Raw genomic sequence first — 16,499 nt, forward strand, 5'->3', positions numbered from 1 at the left:
AGAGTGGGATGCTCATCCGACTGAGCCACCCAGGCACCCCCGGGGGTGTCAATATTATGTCATAGATATACTTTTTCTCCGAGAATGGTTATTTTACTTCATCTTACCCAATCATGCTCCTTATCTGGTGTTCTAAAAATTGGAACTGAGGGAAGAGAGGCCCATTCTGTCTGGTAACAACGTGACAGGTGTGAGCCCACAGTTTATCAGAGACCACGGTTCTAAGCCTGCAGAACATGACTTTCAGAGGTTCCAAAGGAATGACTCTGTCCAGAGAGGCTGGGTTGAGAGCCTAACCTGGAATTTGAAGCATTCCCGTTACTTGTTCTATTTATTCTTTTTTTGTTTTAACGTTTATTTATTTTTGAGACAGAGAGAGACAGAGCATGAACGGGGAAGGGGCAGAGAGAGAGAGACACAGAATCAGAAGCAGGCTCCAGGCTCTGAGCCATCAGCCCAGAGCCCGACGCGGGGCTCGAACCCACGGACCAGGAGATCGTGACCTGAGCTGAAGTCGGACGCTTAACCGACTGAGCCACCCAGGTGCCCCTGTTCTATTTATTCTTAAAGCCAATCATAGACTTACCCCTTCACAATTTGGGTTACACAATAACTTTCTCTTTTTTGCCTAAGATACTTCATTTTACTTTTGGTCACTTTAATCAAAATATCCTGAGAAACTCAGACACAAAATAAGAAAATAAACCCATAATTGAATGAAAGTTTGTGAACATATATACACATCTATTAAGAATGCAAAAATTACCTTTATTAACCCAGTGGTTTTTTGGGGGCACCTTCTGTATGTGAAACATTTTATTAGTGAAATGAATAGGACAAAGTCCATTTCCAGGCATTCACAGATTTATTCATCCTACAGTCTGTGTTTATGTTTACCAATGTACATACCCTCCTGTAATATGTCCTCACTACAATCCCCCTGTACTTATTTGACAAATGCAAAATAGAAATGAGTTCAAGAAGGTCTGGTTTGTAAAATACACAAATGGAAGGACCACAAAGGTTAATGGGGAGAATTTCAGGATATTCAGATCTCTAAGGGCAATTACCAGACTCTCCCCAAAAATGCTGCCATCACAGTCAAAACAGTTGCTAGGCAGGACTAGGGGTGTGGCCTTGTGACAATTCTTTTATTCTTAATAAGCCAAATGTTTCTCAATTCTATCATAACTAAAGTAAAAAGAAGAAAGGAAAAGTAATTTGGAATATATCACTTTAGGCCCACAGGACAAGGCATGTTGGATTCACTCAGGTGTGTTTGTTTTAATAGCTGATCTGAAGGCACGTGAGATACCCCAGCTGACCAGACTCTAAATAGAAAAGCATAGAACTTAAAACTAAGCACGCATGCAGCATGGAATAATAATCAAGTTAGGCTTCTTAAAATGCTAAATGCCATAAAACCTGAAACCATTAGGGCAAAGTCCACACAACAACACAGGCCGAAAATTCTGTTTCTCAGACAGGCTTTTAGAAGGCTCAAATTCTAAGGTGCTACCTAAAAAGTAGGGTCAAAGATGCGTCTTATTTGAGAACCCGTGTTCTTCTTCCCAAGATATTTGGGTAGGCTTATTCAACTCTCTTTTTAAGAAAAAGCGGATTATTGTCACCGAAAGTGCAGAAACAGCAGCAACAGTTCTCAGGGAAAGGGCTGAGCTTTAACAGCTGTCTCTAGTTGGATAATCACCCACTACATTCTGGGCTGGCACACAGCAGAGTCACGTTAACGAGGATACACTGCACAGGAGGTCTGTGCATGAGATATCCCTAAATTCCTCACCTCTGGAGGGCGGATAATATGTGGGGAGATAGGCGTGCAAAAGGGTAAAAGGCTAGCTAGGAAGGATCCAAGGTGGCTCCAGGGAGAGGCGTGGTGGCCCCCGGGGACTGACTAGCTTCGCCTCGCGCCAAACGGGCTTTCTTGAGGATGAGTGTGGGGGTGCACCGAGAGGACTCGACAACTTCTCTGCCTGTGTTATAAACAGACCTCAAGAGTGGAAAACTCCAGCCCAGTGCCCGGAGCCCTCGGTTTTCCGGACCCAGGCAGCCGCGGCTCCGCCCCTCGGTTTCCCACCCCGCCTGGCCACGCCTCTCCTCTCCTAACCCGGCCCGGGCCCCGCCCTCGCCACCTCCCACCACCATTCCCTTCGGCTCCTGGTTCCTGCTAGGTTCGGCAGCAGTGGGAGCGCGCAGGCGCGGCTGGAGGCTCGCAGAGCGCAGAGTAGCGGCGCGGAGCGCGCGGTAAGTGAGGTGTTGGCGCCGGGATTGTGGCTGGGGAACCAGGTTCGCGCCGAACATCCCGGCAAGGTTCGGGGAGTGTGCGGGTGAGTGCCCGGGGAATCTTCGGTCCCGGGAAGAGAAATTGGCCGGACGTGAGGCAGGGGGAGTTGGCCGCGCTGCCTAAGAGTGTCCAGCTCCGGCCGCGTGGGGAGCGGAGTACGTGGTGGCGGGAGTGGGTGAGGGTTTGTGTGAGGAGAAAAATAGGAGGGAAGGGCTCTAGAGACTGAAGTCCTTACTCAGGCTTGGCAGGACCGGGAGGCTCGCCAAGGGCGCTGGAGGGTGTCCCAGCTTCAAGTTCAGTATCCCCTTCTGGGTGCCCCTGAGCGGCGTCCCGGGCCCATCCCTTCCCCCGCCCCGCCTCTCAGAGTGCGGAGTTGCCAGGAACGTTCCTGGTTTGGGGGGAGAGGATTTGGGGAAGGTAGGCTCTCGCCCCTGGCTAGTGCCAAGGAGGGCGTGGCGTTCGTGTGACTTTCCTTCACCCCGCCTCCGGGAATGTGTCCGTCTTCTGGTACATTGTGCTCATGGACTTTTTAACAAAGGCTATGACTGTTTTCTAGGCAGTGGCGGGTGACAGCGGGGGCGGGTCAGTGGGAGGGGGGCGCGTACGAGGTCGCGGTGTGGTCCTGGGGGACGGGGGCGGGGGCCGGCGTGGAGGGAGTGGAAGGAAGGGAACAACCTTCCTGCCTCAGCTTTTTCCTTCTTCCTGGTCCGCTGATTTTGATCAGTGGTAAGAACAGCCTCAAGAGGGATATGGTTGGAAATCAGTGTGTGTTCGGACTCTGGCTGCAGCCGTTGGTTTTGTAACTGTGCTGTTGATGTATTTTCTAAGTGTCCCTTCAGAAGGAGAAAAACGAAACTAATGAAATCGAAGAGGAAATAATTGAACGAAAGGGTGAAGAGGTGGAGTGTCAAAACTTAGAGCTAAATTAATGCCTTCTGGTAGTCATAGTATAAATAAAGCCAGACTTTGAAGGATGTGAAGGTGTGCAAGTCAGGGGAAGTGAGGAGATTAGGGTGCTGTTGATTGTTTCAATCAAGAGGGAATTATTGGATGTGTGTGTGTGGAGGTGTTGCCAAGTTCTTGGATAGACTCACTTTAGAACCCTTACAAATGATATTGAGAATATAAAACACTAGGGCAAATACTGTAATATTGGATAAGGTTCCAGGGCTTTCATTTGCAAAATTAGAGTCTTTATGAAAAGTAGTATGTGTGTTTTCAAGCATAAATGTTGATTTTTTTACTCATCTGTTTAACTTAATACAACAAAACAAACAACTTCTTCCTCCTCCACCCCTTTCCCTTGATTGTGAATCCTGTTTTATAAACATTTAACTTTCAGATCTAAAGTGTTTAAAGGCACCCCCACCCCCAAAGTGAACAGGATTTCTTCATGTGTTGTCATTTTACTCTTTCTTTTCCTGTTTAAGTTAAATTCCATGAACATTACCAATTTGGGGGAGGGAGGTGTTACGGATACCTTCTCCTTTTCCAGTGCTTAATGAACCCTTGTTCATCCTTTCAGACTCAGCCCAAATTTTTCTTGGAAAAATTTGCAAACTCTCCCAGAATGAATTAATCGCCTTCTTTTCTGTTAAACTAATACCACTGGTCTTATTTCTCTCTTGGAACTAGAACCTCAGTCTTCTGTGCTACCCCAAAACCTAGGGCTTCTGGGTATGTATTAAGTTCCTAATAAATGCACTTACATGTAGATGTTAATAAATGCTGTTAGAAGATAATTCATATTGTGTAAAGTTAATGGGATAATAAAAGAAATGCGGAATACTGAAATTATATGTAATTGAACGACATTATTTGGAATGTGGATAAGAAAAAGTGTGGCAGTAAGTCCCCATTTATTAGTCTGGTTTATCCTTCTAAAAGAGGTGGAAAAGCTTTGCAAATATAGGCAAAATAGGCATCAGAAAAGGGCAAAATTTAAAACAGGTCAGCTTCTGATACTGAAACTAGTGAAAAGTCCAACATAAAACTGAAGATTAATCTCTTGTAGAAAGACAGTAACTGGGTACTGCTGTAATTTAGGAATTTGCAAGTGAATCAAGCTGGCCAGATGGTATCCTCTGAAGGCTAATAATGTAACTAAAGAAACTACCTATTAGACCAATTAGAGAGTCTAATCAGTTGTGTTTAGAAGGAATACTTATAAATCTTAAGGTGGTTTGAACATTTGGCTAATGGGCCTCTTCATGTTGTAGTACCCTCAATAGGCTTGGCCCCACTATTTCTGCAGCCTGTTTTTGACATCTGTCTTAAGTCTACCATCATCATTGTCTTTACAGTCACCTTTGGCTCTTGAAAGGAATTATCTTCCCTTTGCTCCCTACCACTCAAGCTCATCACCCCCTACCTAGCTTTCATCTCCTCAGTGGATTTACTGACTGGAGACAATATCATGAACAAAATGATCACTCAGTTTAGAAGTGAGTAGAATTGACACGAGGCTGAAAATGAGTCAAGATGGGCTACTTGGTTAGTCTGTCTCATCCCAGCAAAGCGGATAACTGACTTCTATTTTACTCCTTTCATTTTGTTCCCTCTTGATCTAAATGTGAAGTTTTTCTTTCTGTCACTTAAAAAAAAATAATAATGTTAACCATTGTTCACCCCCAAACACTTCAAGTTAGTACCTGGTTTTTATGAGAAAACCTTGGGTCTCAGAGAGGATGAGTAGAGTCCATGAAACTTTTTAAAAGAAGTTCTACAGGGGCACCTGGGTGGCTCAGTCGGTTAAGCTACCGACTCTTGATTTTGGATCAGGTCATGATCTCATGTTTCTTCAGTTGGAGCCCCACATCGGGCTCTGCGCTATCAGTGCTTGGGATTCTCTTTCCTTCTCTCTTTGCCCCTCCTTCTCTCTCTCAAAAATAAATAAACATTAAAAAAAAGCTCTGCCAAAAAAGATTGGGGGGTGCTCCTGGGTAGCTCAGCTGGTTAGGCAGGTGTGGAGCCTGCTGGGGATTCTCTCTCTCCCTCCCCTCTGCCCATCTCCTGCTCACACTCATGTATGTGCGCATGAGCTCTCTTTCTCAAAAATAAACAAAGTTCTACATACATCCTTTTTGGCCTTTAGACTCACTTACTGAAAAAGATACTCCAAACCAATGTGGTTAAGGCTTCCTTTTTTTTTTTTTTAAGTTTATTTATTTATTTTGAGAGAGTTTTTGAGCAGGGGGAGGGGCAGAGAGAGAGAGGGAGAGAGAGAATTGCAAGTGGGCTCCGTGCCCTACTTGGGGTCCATCCCACAAACTGTGAGGTCATGACCTAAGCCCAAATTAAGTCAGTCACTTAACTGACTGAGCTACCCAGGAGCCCCAAGTCTTCCTTCTTAAACTTTCTTCACCTAGAGTTCCTCTTCATATTTCTATTTTTTTCCTCTCATTCTTTGTCGAGACAACCCCAGCCACTTCCACTAAGCCATCTTCTTAGGGTCTGTCCAAGACTCTCTTTCCCACTCTGTGCAGGATACAATATGATCATCAAGGGCATGGAATATGGAGGCATTTGTTAAACTTCTTTGCCAGTTTCTTCATTTATAAAAATAATGGTTATAATATTTACATGGTAAGTGAGGTCAGGAATATTACAGTTTATAATGTTTAACACATACTAATTGCCCTAAAAATGGTACTATTGTTATTTGTTTTTTTAAAATTTTTTTCAATGTTTATTTATTTTTGAGAGATTGAAATGGAGTGTGAGTGGGGGAGGGTCAGAGAGACAGAGGGAGACACAGAATCTGAAGCAGGCTCCAGGCTCTGAACTGTCAGGACAGAGCCCTATGCAGGGTTTGAACACACTAACAGTGAGATCATGACCTGAGCCTGAGCTGAAGTCGATGCTTAACTGACTGAGCCACCCAGGTGCCCCACGTACTATTGTTATTTGTAATTGCCATTTCTTATGAGGAATATAATTTCAGTAGCAGTTAATTCCAAAATGTGATTGTATTGGGGCACTTGGGTGACTCAGTTGGTTAGGAGTCCGACCTCAGCTCAGGTCATGATTTTGCAGTTTGTGGAATTCAAGCCCTGCGTCGGGCTCTGTGCTGACAGCTCAGAGCCTGGATCCTGCTTTGGATTCTGTGTCTCCCTGTCTCTCTGTCCCTCCCCCACTCACACTTTGTCTCTTTCTCTCTCTTACAAATAAAACATTAAACATTTTTTTAAAATGTGGTTGTATTGACATCTCCTACACTGTTCAAACTCTAGTTCTGTATTTGTAGATCCCTCCTATTATCTAAAACAGGTGGCTTAACACAGTGGTTCTCAAACATCAGTGTCGCAATAATCACAATAATGCTCACTTAATTGTAAGTAAAATTGGAAGGGGAATGTGACAAAAGATGAGTCCAAGATTTTGATCTGAGCAATTGGAAGGATGGAGTAGCCATTTAGTGAGATGTGGAAGATTGTAGGAGGAGAAACTTTGAGAGAAGGAGGATCAGGAATTCAGTATGGAGGCACCTGGGTGACTCACTGGGTTGAGTGCCTCTTGATTTTGGCTCAGGTCATAATCCCAGGGTTGTGGGATTGAGTCCCTTGTTGGCTCTGTGCTGAATATGGAGCCTGCTTGAGATTTGCCCTCGCCCTTGCCCTCCCCATCCTCTCCCCTGCCTCCCTCCCCCCTCCCTCCCTCCCTCCCTCCCTTTCCCCCTCTCCATCCCTCTGCCCCTTTCCCTTGCTCCTGAGTGTGCTTTATCTAAAATAAATAAATGAATAAAAAGTTCAGTACTGTGCATGCTGAGTTCAAGATGACTTTGATATGTGGGTGGAATTCAGGAGAGAGGTATGTGTAGACAGGAAGCTCTGGGAATGGATCAAATCATTACAAGGAAAAATCATTTTGCATTTTTTTGCTTTAAAAAATATTAATGAACTACTTTTAGAGGACTTTAGGTTCACAGCAAAATTAAGCATAACATACAGAGAGTTCCTATATACCCCCTGTCCCTAGACACAAACAACCTCCTCCACATCAACATCCTGCAACACAGAGGTACATTTGTTACAATTGATGAACTTACATTGACACATTTTGTTTTTTATTTTAGGGGGGGGAGAGAGGGAGAGAGAGAGAGAGAGAGAGAGAGAGAGAGAGAAAGAGAGAAAGAGAAAGAAAGAAAGAAAGAAAGAAAGAAAGAAAGAAAGAAAGAAAGAAAGAAAGAAAGAGAAAGAATTTTAAGCTCATCATGGAGCCCCCATGCAGGGCTGGATCCCATGACTCTGGGATCCTGACCTGAGCAGAAATCAAGATTTGGGTGCTTAACTGACTGAACCACCCAGGCACCCCATTCTCGCTTTGACACATTTTTATCATCTGAATTCCATAGTTTAAATTAAGGTTTACTCGCAGTGTTTTACACTCTGTGGGTTTGAACAAATGTTTAATGACTGTATGTACTGTGGTATCATACAGAATAGTTTCACTGCCCTAAAACAATTCTGTATTCTGTTTATCTACCTCACTACCTCACCTCCTGCCCCCCCCCCCACCACCTGCCCCAGCCTCTCCTGTCCCCAGGCAACCGCTGATCTTTTTACTGTCTCCATAGTTTTGCGTTTTCCATAATGTCATATAGTTGGAATCATAGTATGTAGCCTTTTCCTATTGGCTTCTTTCACTTAGTAGTATGTAATTAAGGTTTCTCCATGTCTTTGCATGGCTCGATAGCTCATTTCTTTTTAGTGCTGATTCACATTCCAGTGTCAGGATGCACCACAATTTATTTATCCATCAATCTATTGAAAGACATCTTGGTTCCTCCCAGGCTTTGGCAATTGTGAATAAAGATGCTCTAAACATCTGTGTGCAGGTTTTTGTGTGGACATGAGTTTTTAACTCCTTTGGGTAAATACTATGGAGGACAATTGCTGGATCCTATTTTAACAGTATGTTTGCTTTTGTAAGAAACAGCCGGACTGTATTTCAAAATGGCTGTACCATTTTGCATTCTCCCTCACAATGAGAATTCCTGTTGCTCCACATTTCTACCGGCATTTAGTTTTGTCAGTGTTTTGGATTTTAGCCATTCAGATAAGTGTGTAGGGGTATCTCATTGTTTTCATTTGAAATTCACTAATGACATATGGTATTGAATATCTTTTCTTTTTTTAAATTTTTTTTTAATGTTTATTTATTTTTGTGAGAGAGACAGAGACAGAGCTTGAGTAGGGGAGAAACAGAATCCAAAGCAGGCTCCAGACTCCAAGCCATCAGCCCAGAGCTGGACGTGGGGCTCAAACTCATAAACTGTGAGATCATGACCTGAGCCAAAGTCGGATGCTTAACCGACAGAGCCACCCAGGCGCCCTATTGGACATCTTTTAATATGTTTACTTGCTGTTTATCTTCTTTGATGAGGTTTCTTTTTAGGTCCCTTGCCCATTTTTTAATCAGGTTGTTCATTTTCTTATTGTTTTAGGAGTTCTTTGGGTAATGCTCCATCACATGTCTATTTTGGAAATCTTTTCTCTCAGTCTGTGCCTTGTCCTCTTGACATTGCCTCTCACAGAGCAGAAATTTCTAATTTTAATGAAATCCAACTTATCAATGACTTCTTCCCACAGATCATGCCTTTAGTGTTGTATTTAAAAGTCATCACCATACCCAAGGTCAATTAGGTTTTCTTCTGTGTTATCTTCTAGGAGTTTTATAGTTTTGCATTTTACATTTAGTCTATGATCCATTTTGAGTTAAATTTTGGGAAGGGTGGAAAGTCTGCGTTTAGATTCTTTTTTGTGTGTGCGTAAGTGGATGTCCAGTTGTTCCAGGTCATTTGGTGAAAGGACTGTCTGTTCCATTGTATTGCCTTTACTCCTTTGTCAACAGTTGACTGTATTTGTCTGGGTCTATTTCTGGGCTCTCTTTTCTATTCCATTCATGTCTTAGTATTCTTTACCAATACCACAGTCTTGATTACTGTACCTTTTAATCTGTAAATATAAGGTAGTGTCAGTCTTGTGACTTTATTCTCCTTTAATATTGAGTTGGCTGTTCTAGGTCTTTTGCCTATCCATATAAATATTGGAGTAGGATTGTAATTATCCACAAAATAACTTGTTAGATTTTGATTAGGATTATGTTGAAACTATTGGTCAATTTGGAAAGAGCTGACATCTCAACAATACTGAGTCCTTCTATCCATGAACATGAAATATTTCTCCATTTATGTAGTTCTTCTTTGATATCTTTCATCACAGTTTTGAAGTTTTCCTTAAAGATTCTGTACATACTTTGTTAGGTTTATACATAACTCATTTTAAGGGTGCTGGTGTAAATGGTAGTGTATTTTTAATTTCAAATTCCACTGACTTATTGATGTATATAGGAAACTGATTAATTTTTATATATTAATCTTATCCAACATTGCTATAATTTCTTATTAGTTCCAGGAATTTTTTGTTGATTCTTCCGGATTTTCTATATTGATGAGAATGTCATCTGGGAACAAAGACCGTTTGATTTATTTCCCTATCTGTGTAACTTTTATTTACTTTTCTTATTGCGTTAGTTAGGACTTCCAGTATGGTGTTGAAAAGGAGTGGTGAGAGGGACATTATTGTCTTGTTCCTGATAGTGGGAAAATTTTGAGTTTTTCACTATTAGGTATGATGTCATGTGTATGTTTTTTGTTAAGGTGTTCTTAACAAGTTGAGAACCTCTATTTACTGAGAGGTTATTTTTGTTTCTTTGTTTTAACCATGAATGGGATCTAAATTTTGTCAAATACTTTTTTGGCATCTATTGGTATAATCATATGATTTTTCTGTTTTAGCATGTTGATGTAATGGATTACATTAATTAGTCTTTGTTGAAACAACCATGCATACCTGAGATAAATCTCACTTGGTCATGGTGTATAATTTTTTTTTTTAAAGTAAGTCAAACCATTTTTTGTTTTATTTTAATTAAAAAATTTTTTAAGTTTATTTATTTATTTTGAGACAGTGAGAGTGAGGGAGGACCAGAGAGAGGGGGAGAGAGAATCCCAAGTAGGTTCTGGGCTGTCAGTGCAGAGCCCAACACAAGGCTTGATCTCATGATAGTGAGATCATGACCTGAGCTGAAATCAAGTTGGACACTTAACCAACTGAGCCACCTAGATGCCTCTGTAATTCTTTTTATACACCGTTGGATTTTATTTGCTAATATTTTGTTATTTTTGCATGATATATTCATGAGTGATATTGGTCTATAGTTTTCTTGTAATGTCTTTGCCTGGTTTTGGTATTAGGGTAATTCTGGCCTCATGAGAAAGGAATATTCTCTTGGTTTCTGTCTTCTGGAAGAGGTTGTAGAGAATTGGTATAATGTTTCCTTGAGTGTTTGATAGAATTCACAGATGAGTCCATCTGGTCTTACTGCTCTCTGTTTTGGAAGGTTATTAATTATGGATTCATTTTTTTTAAATAGATATAGGCCTGTTCATATTGTCTATTTTTTCCTTGGGTGAGTTTTGGCAGATTGTATCTTGTAAGGAATCCATTCAATTCGTATAGGTTAGCACATTCGTAGACATAGATTTGTTCATAGTAACCCTTTATTAACTTTTTAATGTCCATGTGATCTGTAGTGATGTCTCTTCTTTCATTTTTGATACTGTAATTTGTGTCTTCTCTTAGCCTGGCTAGTGGTTTATTGATTTTATCTTTTCAGAGAATCAGGTTTTGGTTTTGTTTTTTTTCTCTATTGATTTCTTGTTTTCCATTTAATTGCTATCTAATTTTTATTATTATCTTTTTGCTTTTAATTTGCCCTTTTTCTAGTTTTCTCAGGTGGAAGCTTAGATGGTTGATTTTAGAACTTTTTTTCTAATATATATATTCAATGCTGTAAATTTCCCTCTAAGCACTCCTTTCACTGCATCTCACAGTATTTGATAAGTGGTATTTTCATTTTCATTTAGTTAAAAATATTGTTAATTTCTCTTGAGAGTTCTTTGATCCGTGTGTTATTTAGAAGTAAGTTGCTTAACTGCTTTGTATTTTGAAATTTTTTCAGTTATCTTACCGTTATTGATTTCTAGTTTAATTCCATTGTAGTCTGAGAATAGACATTGAATGATTTCTATTATTTTAAATTTGTTAAGGTATTTTTAATCTCATAGGATGTGGTCTGTCTTGGTGCATATTCCATTGAACTGGAGAAAAACATGAATTCTGCTGCTGTTGGATGAAGTAGTCTGTAGATATTAATTATATCCAATTGATTGATAGTGCTGTTGAGTTCAACTATGTACTTACTGAATTTTTGCCTGCCTAGTGTGTCCATTTCTGTTAGAAGGGTATTGAAGTCTGCAACTATAATAGGAGATTATTCTATTTCTCCTTACAGTTGTGTCAGTTTTTGCCTCATATAGTTTGACATCCCATTGTTATGTGCATACACATTAAGGATTGTTTTGTCTTTTTGGAGAATTGACCCCTTTATCATTATGTAATGATCCTCTTGATCTCTGATAACTTTCTTTGCCCTGAGTCTACTGTATCTGAAATTCACATAAGCTACTCCTGCTTTCTTTTGATTGGTTGATAGCATGGTATATCTTTCTCTGTCCCTTTGCTTTTATTTATTTATTTTCAAATTTTTATTTAAATTCTAGTTAATATAACCATCCCTTTACTTCTAATCAATATGTCTCTTTGTAGTTAAAATGGTTTTCTTATAGACAGCATTTAATTGGGTTTTGTTTTTTATCCACTCTGACATTCTCTTTTAATTGGTATATTTAGATCATTGTTGGATTCATATCTACTGTATTGTTACTGGTTTGTATTTGTTGCCCTTGTTCTTTGTTTTTATCTTCCACATTTTTTTTTGCCTTTTGTGTTTTTTTTTTTTAAAGTTTGTTTTTGAGAGGGCGGGAGGGGGAGAGAGAGAAAAATCCCAAGCACTTTCCACATTGTCAGCGTGGAGCCCAATATAGGGTTCCAACCCCCGAACAGTGAGATCATGACCTGAACCAAAATCAGTAGTTGGATGCTTAACCAACTGAGCCACCCAGGCACCCCAGTATCTTTTGTTGTGGTTTTAATTGAGCATTTTATGATTCCATTTTCTCTCATTTCCTTGCATATTAATTATGCTCTTTAAAAGATTTTTTTAGTGGTTGCCCTAGCATTTGCAAAATGCATATTTCCAACTACTCCAATTCTACTTTTGAATAATACTGTGCCACTTCATGGGTAATTCAAGTACCTTATAATAACAGAATATTCCAAATTTATCTTTCCCATGCCTGTATCATTGTTGTCATTCATATCAGTTCTCCATAAGCATATTATATATATAACCACTCATAATTGAATGCATTGTCGCTATTTTGAACACATCATCTTTTAGATCAATTCAGAATAAGAAAAATTAAAGTTTTTTAGTTTTACTTTATTTTTTTATGTTCTTTTTTCTTTATGTATATCAGACCTATATTATTTTCCTTCTCTCTAAACTTCTTTTAACATATCTTGCCAGGCAGATGTACTTGGCAAAAAAATTTCCTCAATTTTTGTTTGAGAAAGTCTTTATTTCTCCTTCCTTTTCGAAAAATAATTTTTCAGGGTACAAAATTGTGTTGGCGTGTGTTTTTTCTCTCAACACTAATGAATATTTCACTTTACTCTCTTGCTTGTGTGGTGCTTGAGAGAAAGTTGGTTGCAATTTTTACCTGTGCTCCTCTAGAGGCAAGGTGTTTCCCCTCCCCCCCCCCCCCCGCTTCTTTCAATATTTTTTATCTTTGATATTTGCAGTTTGACAATGATTGCCTACATGTTATTTGTTTGTTGTTTTAACATTTATCCTGCTTGGTGTTCTCTGAGCTTCCTGAATCTGTGATTTGGTATCTGACATTTACTGGAGAAAGTCTCAGTCATTCTTGCTTCAGATATTGCTTCTATTCCTGTCTTTACTTCCACTTTCTGATATTCTCATTATGCATATATTACCCTGTGTACTTGTGCCACAGTTCTTGGATTTTTTTTTTTCAGTCTTTTTTCTCTTTCCTTTTCTGTTTTGGAAATTTCTGTTCTCCTATTTTCAAGTTTAGAGATTGTTTCTAAGCCATGTCCAATCTACTAATGATCCATCAAAGGCATTCTTTATTTCTTTTACAGCATTTTTGATTGGTAGTATTTTTAAAAATTCTTTCTTAGCAGTTTCATCTCTCTGGTTATATTACATCTATTCTTACATGTTGCTTAAAATTTTTTTAAAATGTTTATTATCAAGAGACAGAGAGCATGAGCATGAGAGGGTCAGGGAGAGGAGGGGAGGACACAGAATCCAAAGCAGGCTCCGGGCTCTGCACTGTCAGCACAGAGCCTGACGCGGGGCTGGAACTCACAAACTGCGAGACCATGGCCTGAGCGGAAGTTGGATGCTTAACTGACTGAGCCCCCCAGGCGCTCCACATGTTGCTTATTTTTTCTATTAAAACAAATAGCATATTAATCCTAATATTTTAAAATTCCTGGTCTGAAATTTCCAACATTCCTGCCATATCTGACTCTAGTTCTGATGTTTGTTCAGTCTCTTCAAACTGTGTTTTGCCTTTTCATATGCCTTGCAATTTTTTGTTGAAGGGTAGACATGATGTACTGGGTAAAAGCAACTATAGTAAATAGGCCTTTAGTAATGTTGTAGTAAGGTGTGGGGGTAGGGGAAGTGTATAGTTCTGTGATTTGGTCTCAGTGTTTGGTGAGCTTGTAATGCTTGTACCGTGAACTTCACCAGTGCTTCTCAGTATTTTTTCCCCCTTAGGTGGTGGTATGTCTGGGGGCGGGGCGGGGGGGGGGGGCTGGAGTTGTGTATTTCTCCTCTCTCTAGTAGGTTTGAGTCTTGTTAGGTTCTGGTAAAATAGGGTCTTCTGAGGGAAGTCCTTGTTACGAAGAACAGAGTGCTCTGGCATATTTCAAAAAGACTCCCTTTTCCCTCCCTGCCCTGGAAGCACAAGGGAATTTTTCTTCACTATTTAATGTGGGAACCAGGTCTAGCTTCTGAAGGTAAATCTCACAAAAGTGTGGCCTCCCCCCCACCCCCCCCATGACTGGGTCCACCTGAAGAGTTTACCTCTCCTGCTTGTCTATACTGCCACCTCCAACAATTCATCACTTACAGTTCAGGTTGTCCTACCTTGGCACGGTTACCTCTGAGATTTCTGCTTTTGGATTTCTGCTTGTTTAGGTTCTCTTACTCTGTATTTGCTTGTCTTTCCAGTTTGGGGGCAGCAGTTTGCCCTGTGATCTCACTTCTCTGATGGACTTAAGTGTTGGATTTTCAGTTTGATCAACTTTTTACCTGTTAACTAAGAGAGAGTTGTGACTTCTGAGCTCCTTATGTGCCAGCCTGGAAACTAGAAGTTCCCTGTTGCTTTTCTTGAGACTTTTATCATTTAATTGTCTGTAATATTAGTGGGTTTGTTTGGTTTTTGCCTGTTTCGACCTTTATATAAATGGGATCATCTGTATATACATCTTTTTTTGAGTTTATTTATTTATTTTGAGAGAGAGAAAGCAAGAGAGAGAAGGAGTGGGAGGGGCAGAGAGATGGGGGAGAGAGAGAAGAATCCCAAGCAGGCTCTGCGCTGTCAAGGCAGAGCCTGATGTAGGGGCTCAATCTCACAAAGAGTGAGATCATGACCTGAGCCGAAACTGAGGATCGGACACTTAACTGACTGAGCCACCCAGGTGCTCGTGTATATATATCCTTTTGCTCATCATTACGTTTGTGGGATAAATTCATTAGTTTGATACTTCTCAAACATTGATGTGAATGTGTATCCTTTACAGATCTTGTTAAAATGTAGATTCTGATTTGGCAAGTCTGGGATGTATCCTAGATTCTGCTTTTTTAACCAGGTTTCATGTGATGCTGATGTTTTTTTCCCCATAGACTGTATTTGGAGTAATAATAAGGTTCTAGTTCAGCCCATTTTCAACTGCTCAGTATGCTTTGTATACCTCAGGTAATCTGTATAGATTTTCTGCTGGAATAGGAAGGATATGGGAAACTATCCTTTGCCAAATATCATTTTCCAGAACTGGGGCTTGGAGGAAACAAGTTACTTTATATTTAAAATGGATATTGTCGTCAATATAGTAAATTGAACATGGTATTTGAATAAAATATTAGCAAGATAGTCTTGTAAAATTTCTCACATTGCATTTTTAGTTGTAGGTTATTATATATAGGTAATTTTTTGGTAAGGTAAAATTGAAAGGACAAATTGGTGCACATGTGTACATGTATGTGTGCTCACTTAGGTATGTAGGGGAGTAATAAGGTAACTTTTTTTCAGAGCTTTTGACAGGAAGTAATAACTCAGGTGTTTTGTTTTGAATTTATTCCCCCTGTTCACAGGGCTTAGAAGACAGCTTCTTGCTGTTGTAACACCTTTTCCACAATGACATAGTAATTTGGTTATCCTGAAAACCCTGGGAACCATAGAAATAGTATTGTCAGTAGAAGTGGACTTTTATTAGAGTCCTAAAGAAATGGCTTTATGCAATATATGTCAAACTGTAATTCAGCCTTTACTGAACACCTTTGCTGTGTAAGGAGCATGTATACTAGTTTTACCTTTTATAAAAGAGAAGTTTAAATACTCAAGAATGTTATTGAGGAAAAAAAGAATGTTATTAAGCATAATGAAGTGAGAATCAAATAAGGTACCAGAAGACAGGGATAATCAAAGCTTTTAAAAATGCTCAATGGTTGCTTTGCTTTCTCCATTATTGGGTGGTAATAATTGGTATACTTATTTTCAAGCTCATTCAGATACTAATGATGAATTTTTGATAGCCCTCATTATTTTCTTGAAAGGCTGGGCATTTAAATGGGTCATAATTTAAATGACAATGTGAACTTCTTAGGTTTAGTGCCTCAGAATTTAGAACCTGGGGTTTCTTTAGGAAAATGTGTTATCTTTTATGTCCCTGACTTGGAGTAAGATTTCTTATATTTTATTTTCTCTCTTCTTTCAAAATTGTGTCTTAGAAGGTGTTTGTTATTTTCTGGAGTCCTAGGTAATTAAACCCTTCCTTTTTGAGTGGCAAAGCCTGGTTATTCAGAGCACTATGTGTTCTGCATATCTGCCACAATCTGTCTCTAGTATGCTTGTTCTTTGTGGTTTGGTTTCTAATGTTATGCATTCCAATTTTGTAGAGAAAAAAATCCATAT

The 16,499-nt window shown here is 39.8% G+C and overlaps 1 protein-coding gene across 2 annotated transcripts in view; it reads left to right on the plus strand.

Annotated features, from left to right (window-relative positions):
• The first annotated feature begins 2,132 nt into the window (after nt 1-2,132).
• PRRG1 (proline rich and Gla domain 1) overlaps nt 2,133-16,499 on the plus strand; it is a 134,821-nt gene continuing 120,454 nt past the window's right edge. The window contains exon 1 of one of the 2 annotated variants that reach the window (XM_004000393.6): nt 2,133-2,262. The gene's annotated coding sequence lies outside the window, so the exon portion shown is untranslated. Of the gene's footprint in view, nt 2,346-16,499 lie in introns of both variants that reach the window. The other variant, XM_019823724.3, reaches the window with a different exon arrangement.

This window comes from Felis catus, chromosome X (assembly GCF_018350175.1).
Source record: "Felis catus isolate Fca126 chromosome X, F.catus_Fca126_mat1.0, whole genome shotgun sequence".
NCBI lineage: Eukaryota > Metazoa > Chordata > Mammalia > Carnivora > Felidae > Felis > Felis catus.